The 20,752-nt window shown below is 39.4% G+C and overlaps 1 protein-coding gene and 1 non-coding gene across 11 annotated transcripts in view; both read right to left on the bottom strand.

The window, feature by feature from the left end:
- Positions 1–20,752, bottom strand: part of MACROD2 (mono-ADP ribosylhydrolase 2) — an 877,989-nt gene that overhangs the window by 481,524 nt on the left and 375,713 nt on the right. The window lies entirely within an intron of this gene.
- Positions 1,012–1,202, bottom strand: LOC121674779. The gene has a single exon (XR_006019837.1). It is a non-coding gene; the product is annotated as a U2 spliceosomal RNA (small nuclear RNA).

The raw sequence follows: 20,752 nt of genomic DNA on the forward strand, positions 1-20,752 counted from the left end.
TTTACAACGACATGGGTTCCTCCATTCTGTATTACCTCATGTACTTAATAAAACACCCTTGAAGGGTCAAATTCTTATGTCATCTAAAAATTATTTTGATCACTCTCTATCTGAACTGTATTAATTTTGCTTCTAATAGAACACCCAGTTTTTACCCTGTCATATCAACGCGGCCTTTAGTGGCCTGGTTCTGTTTCAAAAGATGTCATGAGCCATGCTTGTCATCACCTGCTGTATTACATGGACCTCAGCAGTGACTCTGTCACAGGCCAAATAAAACCCGCTCCTGTTAGCCACCCACTGACTGCAGCATGTACGAACAGTTCTGGACCTCCAGTTTAAAAAATGGACTGAGTTGGTATTTAATCAGTCAAAAACATTCAAGTGAACACCAGCTCTCCATAGTTTTTGGCCTGTTTATATATTTTAAACACTTGTGTTTAAAAAAGTGTTTCCTCAATGATACTGATCACATGTATTTCTTTCCAGTGGTCTTTAACCAAACCAAATCAAATCCTGAATGTTGCATTTCACTGTCATGCAGAGTGTTTCCTATCTGTTGGACCCTGCAGTTATTTCTGATTGCTATTAATCTCATTTTTCAGAAAAACACCACTTGTAAGAGTGGTCAGTGAAAATAAATAGCACCAGTGATGCAAGAACTGGCTCTTCGGCAAGGAGAAGACCAAGCGTAGGCTCACTGTATCCCGTAGGTACAAGGTAATGCCCAGTCCTAAGCATGATAATCTGATCTTATAATACTGGACATTACAAAATAGATATTAATATAGATAGAGAAGGCAGTGAAAAAAAGATTAAAATGAAATCAGAAGTGCTATTTTATTTTATTTTTACAGGGGTTTTATGGAGGCTTGGGAACTCCCTGAGCTGAAAATTGGTGGGAATTAAGAGAACACTGTGGAGAGGCATAATCTATGTTTGCTCTGTTCCTGCTCTTCCCTTTGCACTCTTTTATGGTCATTAAGGGACTTGTTGTCTTTTTTTTCTTTTTTCTTTTCACACCATTCTAGAAACACAGCAATAGCAGGCTTCACACATGGAGAGGATGGCGTAAGCTCCTAGTACATTTCCCAGTCCCCAAACTCATTTAATATAAAATCCTCCAGTTGAGGACATAACAGATATTAAACTGATAAAAACATATGCTGCACTTGATCTTTGCCAAAAGGTCAAGAGGCAAACACGAATCAGCAGACTCGACAGTTTCTTGGTCTGACTCAGTGCGCACGCTGAGACTGAATCATCCCAAGATTTTAACACCACGGTAACAACAATTATGCAGCTTTATCACTCAGATTTATTTCAAAAAGCTGCAGACAGACTACAGAGCCCAAATAACTCACTCCAGGATCTCAATGAGCTCATGACTTTGCACACACAGCAACTGTTTCAGGACAGGAACTTGGGAAAGTTAAGAATGCCATGTTCAGCCTCCCAAAATATTTCAGTCTTGATCTGATTATTTCCTCTATGGTAAACTAAATAAAAAGCACCTAGCTCTTCCCTCTGACCTCCAAGCTTCTGCTGCTCAAATGCCCCTAGCCCCAAACAATTAAGGAATCTTCTGCTTTCTGAATTATAAAGGGGTTATTTTAGAAACACATCTCCGCTACAGAAACTATTTCACAAAATTCTAAAAAGGTGAGGGAATTTTTAAGAAATAACGTATTAAAACCAGAATTACTGCAGTGCATTTTCTTAATCCTTGCTGGAATCATCAGAGCATCTTGCACACTAATTCAAAGACTGTATCTCAGTCTTGCTAAAGCACAATCACTCTGTATCAAACTCCACCATAATTAACAGAGAAATTGTCCACACATAAAGAGCACTAAGTCAATACTGCTAAAGCTTCAAAAATCCTCCCTGTGCATGGAAACAAAAAACGTCTTTTGAAGTTAATGAGTAATAACAAAAGGTATTTTAGTAACCTGGAAAAAAACAACAAATTCTTTAAAATTATTTTCATTTTCAACAACACTTTGTAAACAAACTTGGAAACCTTTTTATTACCAATAATATTTTCAATCACTCATTATAATCACTAATTATTTGTATGAATGCAACAGCAGGTCACAAGTAAAAGGAAAGGTATTGTCACAGCAATACCCATCTCATATCCTGATGTTGGTGCTCTGAGCTGCACAAGACAGCCAGCCAGCTATAAGGCAATTGCTTAACTTCCAATACAGAGTTTTCAGTGAATCAGTATCAGCAAATCCACTGGATTTTAATCAGTTAAAATATTTTAATAGCATAGCTTTGTTATTTAGTTTAATCATCTTTCCCTAAGGCTCTGAAAAACATTTAAGCATGTGCTTAATTTGCTATTGAAGTCAACAGAACGAACAGGGAATACTTAAGTTAAGCATGTGCTTAATGAGATTTACTGAGTCAGAATGCGTAAAACCCAGTGTGAGCAGAATCAAAGCCCTGAGGTATTAGCCAAGTCCACCCTGAGTTTCCCTAAAGATACAGGGCCTCCAAAATGTGAATGAAAATTTTGTATTATTATGACATGTCTACTGCACACCCGTATGTCTGAAATATTTATGTAGTAAAACACATACCAGGCTTTGTAGGTCTTTAAAGTAAGAAATGAAAAAACTTTGGATTTACCCTAAAATACTAACCGGAAGATTTTGCAGAATTTTGTTTGGTGCAAGTAGTTCAGCAAAACCGTTTGACCTGAAACAACTGCTGATTCCTCTCATGTTTCCTCCAGAAAGAAAATCTAGGATAATTTAAGTGTTTTGATTTGGGACAAGAGGGAATGGAGGAATGGAGCTAACACACTTTAGTTACCTGTTCCTCTATGAAAAAGAAGGAACTTAATCCAATGTTACTACCTCACTTCCTCAGTCACTCAGGCAAACTGTGTAATCCTCTCACACCTGCATATGAACATCTGCATTGTACCAGTTGATACTTTTTCTCAGCCTGAATTAAATTAAATCACCTGCATGCCTTTACGCCCCCTTCTTTACTACCAAAGACTACCACTTCTTCCTAGCGCAGGGGAGTTCAGTTTAACAAATAGCAACTCGATGAGCTTTGAATGCAGCATATAAAACTCTACTTTTACTATTTTCTGTGACATTTAAATGGCCTAAGTGAACATTTAATTTAATTGCAACTAATAAATATTTTCTTGGGAATAAATGTTAAAAAAAGGGATTTGTTTCCAGGAAAAAAATTCTTCAGATTCCATACTCACTCTAAATGTTCAAATCTGACTTAGCAATATTTTAATTCTTTCTCTTTTAGCTTACATGGAAAATCTGGTTTTGGCATCAAATGCCACTGAGACTGTTTGGGGTTTTTTTGTCCTGCTCAGAAAAAATAACAGCGATTTAGATAAATATTTAGTAATTTCTCTTAATAACATACAGTCACCAATCCTTTCTCTAATATGCTGTCAAAATCAGCAAATCTGATAAAGAAATAACATTTAAATGTTGGCCATAATTGTTACTTCAATATGGCAGTCATTAGCATGGAAGGAGTTAATGTTCCCCACTCTTTTTCTAAGAGTAAAAAAGGCAAGGAACAGCTGTCACTCAGGTGATGAATACAAGCTGCCAGCCTTTTAAACAGCAGGTACAGCATTTGAGCTCTGAATTAATTAGCATTCAGAAAGCCTAAACACGGCTTGATAACTCTGCAAGATGATTTTTGTCCCTTCCTGCAAATTAATACTGCTATTAAGATGAGCAAGGGCACAATGCAGATCGTAATTGTACCCATTAAACAAAGTTTCACAAGAAATTACTTGGAGGCTCTTGCCAAGAATGCATCAAGTCAAATAAAGCCTTGCTGCAAATAACAGACGTACAGGAATCCATCTTCACTTTTTCATGGCATTCACAAAACCACATACAATATGGATTCCTGTGTAAATGCATGAAATGTTTTCTGCACATAAACACAGGCTTCTCAAAAGTTCATGTTTTTTAAAGTTTAAATAGTGGCTTTGTCTCAAAAGCATTCGGGCTACTTCCATACAAGAGCTGCTTCTAACATACACATATACACTGAAAGGGACTTAACAAGGCCTCAGAGATTATACTTACAATGTCTTAAAAAACAAGGCCTCCCTCCATCAATGGCTGCTGCAGCACTGCATCAAAGTCTACACAATCCATGTGGAAAATCTTCCTCCTATATTTATCATTTCCTTTAAACAATGAGCATATTTTATAAAGCACAAAAATGATTGATATCAGAATTTAATGATGTTTAATAAGTGGCCATCTGTCAACAGTCAAGGAGTAAAAAAGAAGCACATTATTATTTCCCAAAAGACTAGAAATATTGATGCTAATTAAAAGGCACATTATCATTATCTCAAAGCAATGTCTGAACACTAATGAGACTTCAAGTCCAGAGCAGGAGAACGAGGGACAACTACGGGTATGAGTGCTCCCCAAATGGGTCACTGGCGTTGAGGGTCTCCAAACTGGTGTCATGATAGCATACTGATTGGAAGTTGGCAAGTAGCTGGTATCTCCTGACTGGGTGGGCAAGCAATCAAACCCCGATCTGATGTAGGTAAGATTATTCACTTTAAACTCAACTCTTCAGAAGAAACCTTTGGTACATTTTTACAAAGAATTGTAGAAGAAAAGAACTGTGCTAAACATGGCACTTCACTGTTTTTTAATTCCAATTTTCCATCCCCCTTATTTCACAACAAAACAGAACTTGTGGTGCCCAAACACACAATTAATTGCACCATACTAAACTGCAACATACTCGGTACTTTTAGCTGAGAAATGGATCAATGTCACATGTACATAAGGGACTCATGTGGTCAGATAGACGGAAACCCACACACAGAGGAACAAAACCCAATAACATAGTGTCTGAAGCACTTATGACTCTTTGGGCCTCTAGGAAGACCCTCTAGGGTTCAGTATCCTTCAACTTCTTATGCTGAGTGCTGTGGAGGAGGAAGGTACATAAAGGCAGGTGGTTCAGTCTGCTGCTCATGTTTGCCTGGAGCTCTGCCTTAAACATTGTCAGTTTATTACCTTTTAAAATGTAGGATTTATTGCTGTTTTCATAATTCATCTTGATCAGAACCACTTTTAAGCAAGCAAACCTCTACTAACCTCAAAATCCATGCTTCATGTTCTAACTGAGGCCACCAGCAGCCTGTAACATTTTTGCCTCAGTATGTAAAAAGCTGACAAGACTCTTGGCATTTATTGCTTGCAGAAGGGCACAGTTATAGGCCACTGGCAAATGTTTTCCTGCCCTTGAGATATGAGAGATGTGTGAGCAAGATATGACTGATCCCACCTCCCACATTGTGGAAACTATATGTACAGTCCCAGGTTTAGCAATATTGACTCTGAGCCAGGCCCAGCAGTTCACCAACTTTATGAGGTTTTGTGTTGTTAGAAGAGGAATACAGGTGAGTGATGCAGAATATTCCTGCGTTGAAGGTAAGCAAAGCATAGACAAACACGAAGTAAAAGCCATACTGGGAACAGGTGGAATGAAAATAGGGATGGGAGAATCACACTGAAAGCATGAAAAATGGCAAACTGGAAGTACCCCAGGCTGTAGAAAAGTACAGCTACCCTGGCAATCGAGGCCCAGGGGCATGAGTACCATACCTAATTAAGACCAGGCATTTTTCCCACCGTATTTTTACTGGGTAACTTTTTCACCTATAATTGCCACTATCAAATTACCATCTCCACAGTGCAAAGCCACCTCTAGTCTTCCTCCTCAGGTCAAGGAACCCATTCATCACTGTCAAGTGAAGCATATTTCTACTTTTACTTGTCATTTTCAAACCATCACTTCACACAGGTGTGACCTCTGATCCTGACTTTCCTTCCAACACTCCCCTGCTATAGTCTGAGAGTCCTGCATTATCTCCTCCCTGAGAAATATTAAAAAATTTAAAGGAGATGTCCCTGGTTTTGATTACCCTATTCCAACATAACTCCTTGATCTTCAGCATAAACACTTCAATCATTCTGGCATTTTCATTGACTCAAATTAAATGCAGAGCCAGTAATTATTTCACAATCCCCTTGCCCTTTCATACACAAGTCTTCTGCCTTATACAATGACAAAGTATTACCTCCCAGACTCCTAAATGGTTCAGATACTTCAGATACATTTTGGATATGAATCTGGCATGAGGGGACTCTTAAGTAAACCTTGTGAGGCTTACCCAGTACTAATTATTTGCAATTACAGTGCTTTTCTCATGTTGAGCTCCCATGCTCAAACATGATGTGAGCCATATAACCATACAATAGTTCCATCGATTAACAGGTTGCTTGGGGGGATCAGGAGCACAGGGTTCAAGATCCCCTGCATTTTGTAGCCTCTACATGTAAATTCAGCAAAGCTGATGCAAAAAGGGAAATTCACAGTACTCTTTACATAAATGGGAGATAGAACGTTTAGACAGACACACAGAAATGAAAAAACACCATCAGTATCCAGTTTTCCTTGTGTTATTTACTTCCATATTCACTACATTTGTTTCAAACTGGCACCGAATTCTTTCTTCTTGGTGCCTCCCAGATTTGCCTTCTGACTCTGTGGAACTGTTGTACATTGTATAGCTGTCAGAGCAGAAGTGGAATGTACGAAAAGCTGGATAATTGTATGTTGGGGCATATGGTACTACAGGGGTTAGTGAATGTAGGGGTTAGTAGGAAGAAGGGGGTTTTGTTTTGATTTTTTTCAAGAGTCCGGATATGACTAAAGCTTTTTCCGGTGGGCAAAGAAAATAACCCTTGTTTATCCATTTCTCCACAATTTGAAAAGTTGCTTGTGCTTTTTTTCCCCCCTTTTCTTTGGGGGTGTGGAGTGGGGAGAGAAGAAGAGCGGAAGTTACCCTTAACATTAATTCTTATTTACGTGACAAATAATAGACCTTCCTTCTGGTTCTCTTCTTGTGTCCTAAGAAAATACGTTCTCAAACAGCATGCATGGCACTGAGATTTTCACAAAAAGAGCACTGAAATGAGCTAGCTGCTGTGTAAACATGTCAGGCTTCATACCTCACATGCATTGAAATGAACCAGCACAATTCGCTCTTCTCAAAGGTATTGCTTCAAGCTGATTGCTGACTCAAGACAAGAACACAACCCTGGTCACAGTGAGTTTCTGAGTATTTTCTCTGCAGCTGCAGGGTATAGAGGGTTTTCTGTTTGTTTTGCTTTTTCCCCCCTCTTTCATATGAAACCTCAGATTCTGGAGTACAGTTTGGCAGCACCAGGCCGAAATCGCTGCCAGTTTCCTAGGGTACAGAATTTCTAATAACACAAAGCCCTGACTATCTTCTTGCCCAATAAATAATCAAAATTTTGTACCACGGTCGTCCTTAAAAAATATGACTTCTTGTTTTTTCTCTCTCAGTTGCAGCTAATCCTTTCTGTCAACAGGGTTTCATCTGTAACAAGCCTGCCTGTGACATATTAGGTCCCAATACATCTCTCAACAAATCCCCTGTGCATGGCGTGATTCATAAAGCACACAGGTTGCAAAAAGAACCACAGAGACAGAGCCTCTCTCCTCTAATGGGATCAGAAAGGCTGCGCTTTCCGATGGAAGACGCTCCTCAAAGGAGAGGCCAGGAGAGACAGCATACTGTCAGCGAAGTCCCAGCTCACATATCCTGTTTCTGGTGCATAAACAGAACAGAGCATTCATGATATTTGTACTTCTGAATGGCTCCTCTGGCGGGTTGAATTATTGGTCACATGTTTATCACTGCCATGCTGGAAAGCTGATCCAGATGATGCTTGCTTCATACTCAGCAATTTACAGCGTTTATCTAGCTTTAAGGGCTGGCATTGTATGGCATTGTATGACTCGCTCTTTAGGACTTGTTCTTCCTTTTTTCCTCCCCTCTTCTGTCCTTACTTCAATTTTACGCTTCTTCACTTGGACCAACATACCAAAAGAAAATGCACGAGGTAGTAAAAACTGGATATATCATTTTTACCAGCAGTAAATTATTAGAGGCTTCCATTGGTTTTGCAGAAGGCATAATGGGAATAAACTCCATAAGAGCTATTTGCTCTCCCCACTTACCCAATGCCTGGCCCTCTACCCACAACAGCCTAAGCTTAATGTGCAGCTGTGGAGGGGAGGAAGGTGACAGACACCAGCTTGCTCTCCTGCTTCCTGTGGGAGAAGACGTTACCCCTCCTGCAAAATGCTCTTACATGGTGTGGCTGCTTTCTCACACTTTCTCAGGGAAACAGCCCCATTTTCATTTCATTGACAAGGACATGAAAAGTGCCCTCAAATTCACTGTAGAGACACTTGACACCTTGGGGGTTGTTTCTTTATCTTATCTGGGATTTTAAACCAGTTCCCACAGTTCTCTGGACTTCTCTGAAATCTGTTGTCAAGCCAAGAGTTTCAGTTCACTCAATGGCCTAAAGTACTGCAAAAGCTGGTCTTGATGAGTGTCAAACTGCTAATAACTGAGAGAGACCACAATGGCCATGAAATCAAAAATTACAGACTCTAGTTTTGTCTTCTGAGATGTCCGAGAAACAGTGTGCCTCTGTGTGCGTATACACATTCTCAAGTAGAAAGGCAGAAAACATTTAACTGAGGGTACTTTGAAAAGGATTTAGTCTGCTATTCAAAATTTATTCTGCTCTTGGAGTGATTAAATGGGACAGCAGAATGACACAGCTCACCCAGTGACATATTAGCTGACACACTACACAATTCTATACTCTTTCAGATTTAGCATCTCGCATCACTTCAACAAATACTAATTATAACAACTACTTACTCTTAGTAACTTCTCAAACAATTCTATTATTTACTTTTTACAAGTCTATTTATTTCTATTATGTCTGATGTAGTTAGTTAATGTTACAAACAGTTGAAACACCCAACATATAGTTTATAAAATTTCACCTTGGGCACTCTGCTGAAGTGCTGGCATTGCCAAATCTCCACGGGACATCTGCACTTAAGTAAATACTGTTGCAGGCACTTCAGACAAATTTTCAGACACCAGTCTATTAAGGTTCGTTCCTACATACGAAACTCCAAATGAACCAGAGGCATTCATTAATAATGTGCATTAATGGGCAGAAATTTCTTCACATGGACTCTATAAATCTTCAAATACTTGCAAGATAAATAGTTAGCTTTTGCACAATAAGAAAAGACAAAATTTTGTGTTTGATGAAACACGTGGACCTAATTTTCTTTAGGAGTAAATCAGCACTTGTACCAAGAACAGATGGGAATAAGTATGTATTTATTTTATGCTCCCTTTGCTATGTTCATAGCAATATAAATTTGCATTTATTGTATTATTGGAACTAAATTTGAGAACCATTCATCTGAGGAAAAAATGCAAGGAAGACTCACATTTCTGAATGGATGTTAATTATCTGGGTAAAAACAATTAGGCCACCGCCACCCTACCTACCTTGTAATTAGGTGAGATCCTAAGAAAAAGGAAAAAAAAAAAAGAAAGAAAGAAAAAAACAGTAAAAAGGAAAAAAAGTAGGAAAAGAAAAAATAGTGCCATCTGAACAGATTTTCAGCATGGCTGGTCAATCAGCAGTCAGCTAAATAACTCAAAAAGTAAACAGGAAAAAGTTATCTCAGATTATTTACTAACTGTTCAAAAAGAGCGTAACAGTAGTGAAACCACACAACTCTTCCTATCATCCAAGCAGAGAAGCCAGCACGTGCTATTATTTCATGGGTATACTTTTCTCCTTGAAAAATAACCCTGCCTCATCTAATAACTGGGTGTATGTGTTTATAGACAGTAACTGCAGCTGAATACAGGCACAAGTGTAAATTTTTTAGCTGAATTTGAAAGTAAAAAGTTCTACTTAAAGCCACCTTATAAGTGAATCAGATCTTCTGGAAGAAAACAATAGTACAAAGAACAAACAGAAAAATTGCACAAACTCCTTGTAACAGTCCAAAACTTTGGCTTTTCAAGGCATCTGGTCATCTAAGCAAGTCCACTGGGACCACATAGCACGTAAACAAATTAACATTTTGTTTAAACGTCAATCAAAAAGATCCTTCCATTCAAACCCAGATCAGCTGCACTGGCAGCTGTTAAAGTGGTGACACTCCTGGCTTACACAGATGCCCGGGAGTTGGTGGAAAAACCATTCTACTTTTAAAATATCCTCCTAGAAGCTTACAGTTTAAGCGTTTCAAAATCTATACCAAAAAATATTAAAGTAACATTTCTGGGGACAACCCCACTTGCTTCCTCCATTCTCTTCTCATTCAGAATGTTGGGAGGTTAAAACCCCAAACTTTTCACTCCAAACAGCAACCAGTGCAATTTTTATACATCACTCTGTACTACTCATCGTCATTCCTGTAAAGTACTTTAGACACAGTTTTACAGGGCAGTGACATCATGGAAACTCTCCAAGAAAAAAGGGAAAACACTGGCATAAAATGCTGATCACCAGATCAGAGGAAGCTTGCAAAGAATTCTGTTGGATTACTCTCTGAAGTTGTTGAAATTTGCAGAAAGGTAATGCCTCATCACTGGGGAAGTGCAGAGTGATCCCAGGATGCCAGGCAGGTAACACCATATGATTGCAACAGAACAGCAAGGGCCATCAAAATGAATCACCAAAATCCTTTGTTGAAGGTGGCACATGCAAATACAGGCTGAAACAAGCTTTGAGGGCATACTTCGGAGGAATACGGGGAAAGGTGGTGGGGTGAAATGAAGAAGAAAATAAAACCACAAAGACAGGTAAATACTTTTCTTGGTCTTATCTTCAAATATTTGTCAAATTTTATGGTAGTTTCATTTGCTTTCAGTATGAACGAACAACACTGAACTTTGCCAAAAACAGTCTCAATTTGTTATGAACCGCAAAGAGCTCACACACAAAGACACTCCTATTCTTCCTCTTTGCCATGTAAATATACATGATCAAGTTGTAGGTGATAAGCAGTAAAGAATAACAAAATTTGGTCTACTTCACTGTGAGTGAACAAGTTATGCACATAATCCCCTTCCTAGATACTCTTCAGCACAATGTACAAGAATTTAAAAATGTGTTACCCATGACGGTTCTCCTAATACCTTTAATTAAAACACTACCAGAAGTTATAATGAAAAAGGATTACTTCTTTTTTAATACACTAAAACCTCAAGCTCCTGTTATTTTACATTCTGGTAAAAAGGAAATGAATAATGAAGCCACATTTTGGGATTTAGCATAATCTTAAGATTCTCAGTTAAAGGGCAGGAAAGACGTTTCATTTTAAAATTTCCTTTTAACAGATACAAGCTTTATGTTCCTTTATTATTACAAATACACTAATTTAAAATGTCACCCTTTAAAGCTCCCAACATTTGTTAACAAGCTGCATCTTTCTTCTACCCCACTACACATGATGAACACAGGGTCTCACTGAATGAAAAGAAACTAGTTAATAATTTGCCTTATTGTGATTTCTGGCTGCCTTGTAACACCCTTCCGGATTTCAGTCTGAATGCAAAATGCTTAATATCATCAAGTTTTCCTGGTGATCAGCAGGCTAACATGTGACTACTTACAACAAAGCTATTTACTGTTTGCAAACTCTCCCACTCCCTTCTGACAAAAGCATTTTATCATTTCCTGGATAAAAGCTGGGATATGGGGGCACAGCAAGATGAAGGTCAGTTGACTCCAAGATTGCTGCATGCCTGTGTGAAAAGCTGGCAGGTCCACCCACTATGGGTATTCAGCACTTGTTAGCATTTTATTGGGTTCAGAGCATCTCCCTGCTGATTTCAGTGGCAGCTGTAGGAACCCTGCTTGCCCCAGCCTACGGCTCTTTGCTCTAGGAATGGGGATGTCAGCTGGTGCTGTCTGCCCGAGATGATGATGCCAGGTCCTCCACCAAGGTGAGGACAGTGGCCATGCAATGAAACGATAACAGGTTTATTTCTTCTCTTTCCACAAATAAACCAGACACTGAGCTCCTTCACCACAAAGACCTGATTCCTGGAGCCACAAGCCTGATTCCTAGAGCCATATCCTCTTCTGCAATCAAAAAATCTTTTGAGCTCCCTGATCACATTATCAAAAACGAAATGATGACAATCATATACAAAGGCGAAGACTTAAGCAAAACTCTGCAAGTATTTGTAACTCTCTGAGCTTCTTTTAATGGGTAGCTTCTGTATGTAATTTCTGGGATTTGGAAACTGCAAAAGCTTGGAAATGGTTTGTTTGGATTATTATGTTTTGATGGGAACTGGTTGTTTGTATTCTTGCTGTGTTTCTGCTAACTAAAAAGCCAAACTGATATCCCACTATGAAGCAGCACATTGATGCTGACATCCATATCATCCATTACAAGATCCACTTATCAAAAATCTGGTACCTAAACAATTGAAGTAAAAGATAGAGGTAGCAGATTATCTTCTGTGATTACAGGGCAATAGCATACATATCTGCTACTTGTTTCATAAAGTATTTGCTAACAGCAGAGAAAAATCCTGAGTTCAGTTCCAGATTCTTGATAAAGGTGCACTTATTACATATCTATCCCATCCAGTTCCATTCTTCCTGCAGAGCACAGCTCACCTCTGCTGAGCATGAGAAAACAGGGGTTTCCAGATCCTCACTGTAACTTTGAACAACTTAGGGAGATGTTTTACAAGAAAAAACCAAAACCATAGCCCCTTAAGAATTTTTTGACCCTTGCTCAAAGCATGAGCTCTGCTTCCTAATTAAAACAGCAACAACAGCATCAATAACAACAACAAGCCACCAGGAACTGTGGGATAACAAAGTCACTGTTCTAAAAGGATTTAATGTATGTAGGCTTTAAAAATCATACCTTGATAATACTGCAATGCAACTCCAAAGAGATCTTGAGTACAACTGTGCCACATGAAGACCCAGGTGATACTTGGAGAAGCAAAACCTGATTTAAGATTTAGCAGAGCAAAATAAATTTGGGATCTAACCGCAGTTATGATGTAAGACAGAATATAAATTCATTAGCACTGCCAATATATTTTGCCCAATCATTCTGCCAGGTCATATCGACCTGGAAAAAGGAGTCTGCATACGTGTGCATATCTGAGTGCATTACACATGCACCTCTCGGAGAAAGAACAGCTATGCAGAATTGATGGCTATGGACAGTATTTCTAATGGCCTTTTTAATTGGCACTATGATGATTAATTGAGGCCTTCACAGAACTCCAGGAGTGCTCATTACCACACAGCATGGTGTCCCAGCACACTGTGTGGGTGACCGTTATTACTAAATAGTCATCAAAACATGAGACACTGATAAGATAAATTTTACACATATCTACAAACACCAGAAATTGAAGCCTACTACTGAGGCAGCTGGAAAATTCTTCTTCCTCCTTAATATATTATTTTAGCAGTGTCCATATGCTCCCAGAGAGCAAAAAAAGGACTTGAGAAAGTTATTGAAAACAGGCTACATGTGTAATAAGGATTAAATACCTCATGCAGTATTTCTTGCCTTTGCAGAAGTTTATATTCACTCATGGCTACACACAGGATATTGCAATTACCCCCTCAGACAAGAGCCAATCACATGGTTACTGCACACCTGCATTGCTGGGAGAGAAGCAGGTGTGCTCAGGAACGGCCATCAAAAATCTCAGCTACACTGGACCTGCATGACACCATGCTGCTGCTGCCACCACCACCACTGCTACCACCACCACCTTTCCCTTGGGAAATGACGGGCTGCTCAGTGTCCAGCACCCAAGGCAGGGGTTGGCTGAGGTGCTGACCCACTGCTGGCTTCCTCACAGCCATGAAACCACTGCAGCAGGTGTGTGGGGCCAGGTGGGAGGCAGCAACTTTGAGAGGACCTTGAGGGTTTCTGCTTTCTCCTTTTGGGTTTATACAGCTCTCACCTGGCCATGGAAAGGGACCTGGGAGTCCTGGTTGACAGCAAGTTGAGTAACAATCAACAGCATGCCCTGTGCCAACCATATTCCAGGCACAGCATCACCAACTGGTAAAGCGAGGTGATTGTCCCACTCTGTTCTGTACTGGAGCAGCCTCACCTTGAGTGCTGTGTGTGTGCAGTTTTAAGCATCACAATATAAAAAAGACATTAAGCTATTAGAAAGCATCCAAAGGAGGGCCACAAAGATGGTGGAAAGCCTTGAAGGGAAGTTGTATGGAGGAGTGGCTGAGGGCACTTCGTCTGTACAGCTGGAGGAGATTGAGGGGAGACTTTATCGCAGCGTACAACTTCCTCTCATGAGGGGAAGACGAGGGTCACACACTGATCTCTTCTCTGTGCTGACCAGTGACAGATTCTTGGGGCTGTCCTGTGCAGGGCTGAGAGCTGGACTCAGTGATCCTTGTGGGGTCCCTCCCAACTCAGAATATTCTGGGATTCTGTGATTTCTTTACCTGCGCCCTTCCCAGCACAGTATGCAGCCTCCATGCACACACAGCCCTCCCTGGCTCCTGATGGATTACTGACACTTGCTACACTCCCTTTGCAGTTAGAGGGGTGTTTGCTGCCTCAGGGCTTCCAGAGCCCACGAATATCTCCAATACTCAATAGAGAACCATTTAGCCATTTATAAATATTCTGTAAATAATCTTGGATAACACTAACACCATCTTTCATTCTGTGAATGATTCAGGATTTTGTCGCACGCTGACAAAGAACTCATTCTCATTAGAATTCTGCAAAATCTTCTTACACAAATCTCCTGTCAGCTTCAATCCATTAAAAATAATAAAGGTATGCTCAAAAGTGGGAACCAAAGCAAATTTTGTTTAGACTTAACAGATTCAATTTACTGTGCTGTTAATCAGACAACAGCAACTCATGTCTTCCTTTGCCTTGACAATGGGATCTAATAGGACATTTGGCCGCATTTCCATCACACCAAGGATCTGTGAAACACTGGTCACAACACAGCGCAGATTCAGCCCTGCCTGCAGGTCACAAGGAAGGAACCGTGGAGTTCCAAGGGAAGAGGTACTTCCAAAGTGTTATCCATTGTGCTGAGCATCCCACCTGTGTTCAAACCTTTGCAATACCCTCTCCAAATCTGGAACCTGAAATAGTGATTGCCCACCAGATAGGGCAGGAGAAAAGCTTAGATCATGTTTTGCCCGATTAACTGGCTTTTCATTGCCTTCCTTTCTCATTCCCACTTCAAAAGCAATAGAGGCTTCACTGCGGCTGAAACAGCTCCCTTCCTAACTGGAGGAAACCAGGGAACAGATATGATGTCCAGCCAAATACAAGCCCCATCATGAGATGGGAGTAGCTGCCAAGGGTACATTATTTTTAAAAAAATAAGTAAAAATTTACTCTCATGATGAGTTCAGGACACTTTCCTCAGCTGGGCCCATACAGGTAAAGCCAGCCAGAGACCAATTTGGGACCAGGCACTATTACACACCCCAAATAGGTGTGTGGAACACAGGTGCATATAGGCAAGTTTGGACGTTTGCTCTTAGCTGCAAGCTTTCTGTTAAAAACCCACACCTATTTGCTGAGGAATCTACCTTCGCAATTTTATCTCCAGCTGATTTGCACCAAAGGATACATTGCAGGAATTTATTTTCACATCACATTTTGTGAGCTAAAAACAGGCAATATCAAGGGAAAAAACCAAGCCGACCAAACAGTTGCCAGGAGGTTGGGCTTTTTCAGCCATGACAGTAATGCTGGAGTAAACTGGCTTTGAAAGATTTCCAAGTTTTGTGGTTTTGAGTGAGGATTTTATGAACCAGTTTTAAATGTGTTTGGATCATGAAGAATTAGTTTATGTTGTAGTTCCCTGGAAAAGAAGCGAGTGTAAATCAATCTTATTTTAAATACACATGAACAGCTTAGAATTGCATTGTATGCCATTGCTAACATGCAGTAGCTTCCAACTCCAAAGTAGATTTAAGTGTTGCTACAGAGCTGAAGATATCATTTGGAAAGAGATGTTAAAGTTTCATGAAAAGCAACTATCTTACTGAATAAATGAACTTCCTTATAGCACTTTAAAAAAACTAGACAGGTCAAATAATAGATGACCTATTCAACATTTTTAGATGGTGTAAATAGCCACCTTTATGAATCTCAAATCATAACAAATTGCCATGTTTCTGGAAACGGATATTGATCTCCTTGAAACCTTGTGCTCATGACGCACAGCAAGTTTGCCCAGTAAAAGCTCATGGAAACAAAAGAAAAAGAAAAAAACCAGAAAAACTGACACACATGACACATTTGTAAGAACAACTGAACTGGTGAATCACAAATCCCAGCCCTTCTCCCAAGAGCATTGCTTCTACTGAAAAAAAAAACCAAACAAACCCAACAAAATATATCTCTGTTTTGAAGTGCTTTAGGTTTTTTTCTTTTTAAACTTGAAAATTAATCTATTTTGCTATTCTAAAGAAATAAGGGTAATAGCACTCTAACTGTGGTTAAACCAATCTTTAATTCAAGTTTGATTTAAAATGAGGAGCTTGTAAAAATACTGCGACACAAATGAACTCTGTATGTTCTCTTCCTTGTCCTCCAGTAGAGAGAAAATGGTATTTTCAAAATCCATTGACATGACTCAAATTGTTTTGCCTCTAGAATTTTTATGGTTTCAGACATATCTGACACATCATTTTTGCTACCCTCTTGTTAACTCTCTCCAATCATTAGCGGCATTTCAGTGTACAGGAGGAGAACGCTAAATTAAAGAGTCTATTTCAGTTTTTAAGCCCCAGGGAAGAAAAGGTTGAGCACATCACAGAGAAAATGTATTTTACTTCCAACTTGGATTGCCTGTGCTCTCATTACACTACCTCAGCACCCCTTCAGCTGCTGTGTGAAGCAGAGGTCTATTAAGCTCTGAAGGGAGCTCATTCTTCTGTCCTATAAGCTAAAGAAAGACATTTCTGGAGTGATGAGAACTGCTTGAGCTGGATGGAGAAGATACTTGAAAATGCCTCGTGGGGTTCCAGCCATACAAGCCGAAGTATAATAGCATTGAACTGGAGGTGTGGCACAGCAGATATTTATAACTGCTGGTGGACAAAGCTTTTACTGCCTTTAGAAACACTGAGATGAAAGGGGAAAACAACTCTACATTGAGGGGGAAGGGTGAATGCACACAATGGGTTTTTTATGTATTACCCAGACTAGCGTCTGTTGATGTGGGACTTTTCTCATTCACTGAGCTAAGAGGATAGTTTTGCTGTGTGTCAGCAGGTCAAGTGAAGGATGTAACTGCAGTGAACAGGCCCGTTGGTTCATGCACACCTTGACAAATGGCTAATTGCAGCTGTGGGCTGTTTTGAAATTCTGAGCATTCATATGTTAGCTACAGAAATCACGAGTGAAATCTGGTAGAACAGGAGAAAGGAAAAGCATGGCACGGCAACAGAGGGAGAGGGTTCATTACACACAGTGTAGTAACAAGAGGATGTGCAAGAAGAGCACCAATGTGCAACTGGTGCCAGTCACGAGGTGTTGAGGGGCATTTGGCATAGAAAGCAAAAATCCACAGGAAAATTAAAGTGAACATGCATCTTTTCTTTTTCCATTGTTCCTAAAGCTACAGATTTTGTTCCAAGAAAACAAAACAAAACAAAATGAAAACAAACCCAACTAGAACAAACCCCATGTACCAAACCAACCAACTTCCTTCCCACTCCCATCTCTCTGTCACTTTTCCAAAACCAGCCACTCTAGAATGAATATAAAAAACCCATCAGTTCAGTTACATGAAGGCAGGAACAGAGAAAGAAGCTTTGGATGTGATATAATAATAATAATAATAATAATAATAACCATCATCATCTCATTCTTTAATGGCTGAAGATGTACTGCATAATTTCTTTGGGGACTGATACATTACAAGAGGGGCAGTGAAAGAAAGCCGCCCAAAATATTTCAAATTTGTTTCAAAAGATCCACTCAATACACCTCACTTTTCAAAATCCTGGCTTTTCATGCAGTATTTTCCAGTCTAACTCCTCTGAAGAAATAAATTCAATTTAAGAGGGAAGAAAGGTACAATTTTCTGTAACTGGAAAAGGCAAATCAATACTTTGTAAGTACGGTATGCATTAAGATAATTAACTTTCCACAATATGCTCAAATCTCAGCAGTGAAAACAGTATAAAACCAAATTAATGACTAAATATTCTACATACTAAGAGCACGAAAACACTCTTTGATTCTTGTTAAATAGATTAAATGGGAAACGATTTCTATGGCTGTCAAACTGCAGCCAGTCTGAACACCTTGAATTCTGAACCCTATGGATAGTACCATAATTGTCTTTTCTTAATGGTTTGTTAGAAGCTTCGTATTGTATCAAAAACCTTTTTTGAAGGGAAAGGCAACCTTTAAAGGTCTCGTTCATTTGGGCTGTGCCTCATTTCCATTATTCCCAAAGCTCATGTAGATTTTATTCCTCTCATTCTTTGCAAGGTCATATTTTTCTCTGTCATTTTACTTGTTACATCCCAAGCTTCAAGATCAGCAAACACAGCCTTAAATGCACTTCACCCTCACTCTAAAAAAAAAAAAAAGAATCCTTTAGAAAAGGCGATTTTGACATTGGCTGCCTGCAGTTTGACTCCCTACCGCTTCACAGTGAGATCAAGAATAATACTTCACTTTATAATGCTCACCTCGAGATTGCGTCAGTAATTAAACACTCCAAGCAGGGATCAGTTAGAACAGCAAATGGCTTTAACATTTCCAGGGAGCAAAGGAATTGAAACATACCACACTTCACATTTGCAGAACAAAGAGGGGACTAAAAGACACTGAGGTAAAAACAACAACAACAACAAAGTCCTTCAGGGTGTAATGTCTCCCAAGAGTGAATGTGTATGGCTGGAGGAGCTGCTGTGCTGCATAAGGCACTAACGTTTTGTTAACCACAGCTTAAAATCTACACTAAGTGCAAGATAAATTTCTCTCATATTTTCTCTTAAGTATTTCAGCCTATTTCCACATTTTCATAAAAGCAAAGACAGGACCAAAAAGCCTTCCTGAAGGAAATCATTGCAATGCAATGATTTCTTGAAGATTAGTTGTAAATTTATTCCCAAATTTCTAACATTGTATACAGACATACATAGGGAGTTCAAAAATATATGGAGTAAATGCACAAGCAGAAGCAATAAAATACATTCCAGTCATAAAATCTGCCCCCCTCTGAGTGGGATTTCACAGGATCTCAACTGGAGGAAAGAAGGCAATAAAAGCAGATCCGTGGGTGTTCGCACTGTACACAAGAATCTATGCAGGCATATCTCACTGCTTGATATACAAGTTATTTCACTGGGAATTTAACATCTTCTGACATGTCACCCTCACAGACAAAGAATCTGATCTAATTCTGATCACTTCTGATAAGGTATTTTTATATAGGGATGCAGGGACAGAATCCAATACCAGCCTTGCACCACTGCAGACCAGGGAGAAATTGTTACGTGCACCTCTTCTGAGGCTAGGTTCTCCCTAAGGGACACAGGATTTCTACCCTACAAATCAAAGAAGAAACACCAATTTGATTCTCAGTTTTCAGAATTTTCTAAGTGCAATTTTATCCTGAAGGCTGACAAGCTGAAGATAGTTCCTCCTATCTTGAGATCTCCTGCATGTGCCTCCAGAATTTAGTCTGAGGCCAGAGAGGGAGATGATATTTACCTGGTTAGAAAGGACAAAGCCCTGACTCTGTCACTCTTGGAAGAATAGCCAGCTACAGACAAATATTTTTATTTGTGCACATGACATTTAATCTGCGTCACTGAGACAAATGAAATGCAAAAGCTTCACATCTATGATTACATCCCCTACATTCACTTTTCAGAGCATGAGTATGTCTCTGAAAGAAAAAGGCTTAGGACTGTGCTTTCCCATGCAGGGAATTGTTACTAAGCTAAAAGGGGCTGCAGGGATGAGTCTGGGTGTATGGAATTAGCCCTCACCGGGATGAGGCCTAAGAAGATCATAAAAGGCTGCTGGTGACGCCAGCTAATGAAGTCACTCCTCCAGCTCAGAGGCTTTGGCACTGTCAGTCTTGCACTCAGTCCTTGCTGAATATGTATCGCTTTAGATGTTAAAGCTTCCATGTGTGCTTTAAGCCTACTTAAGGAGAAAACTATAGTACTAAGTTGGGGGGGGGGGGGTGCGGTTTATGTAACAGTAGCCCTGAGAAATAAAACCAACAACCCATTTTCAGAGAAACCATGAGTTTGAAGTAATTCAAAGAAATCACTGGACCCCCAAAACACCACACTCCTTGTTTCTTGATTTTGGTATTTGCAAACTTAAGCTAATGCAAGTGCCACTATACACTGTCAGACACTCTGATTTGTCAGTATTCTTAAAAGGCATGTAAATACTTTAGATTAAAGCATAATGATTTAATACAGATAAACTTTCTGTCTTTTGAATATCTCAGTTTTGTAGTTACAGCAGATATTTTGCCATATGCTAATTTTCAGACACTACTGAATGTACACTAGCAGGAGGGAAAGTTTTCCATTAAAGAACATAACTGCAAAATCTAGTAAAAACACTTTTAGAAAATCCACAGGGACTTTAGTTCAAGGTTTTCTTATTATACTAATAAATGATTTCATGTCCACTCTGTGTATGAAGCAACATTATTTATTGCATACCTTCTTCCAGAGGAGCACTCGAGTATTTGCAGAGAAGTACAAATACATCATAAATTTTCCAGTAACTAACATTAAAA

The sequence above is a fragment of the Corvus kubaryi genome, unplaced genomic scaffold (assembly GCF_017639235.1).
Source record: "Corvus kubaryi isolate FWS band 111438036 unplaced genomic scaffold, C.kubaryi_AGA036_p1.0 70, whole genome shotgun sequence".
Lineage (NCBI taxonomy): Eukaryota > Metazoa > Chordata > Aves > Passeriformes > Corvidae > Corvus > Corvus kubaryi.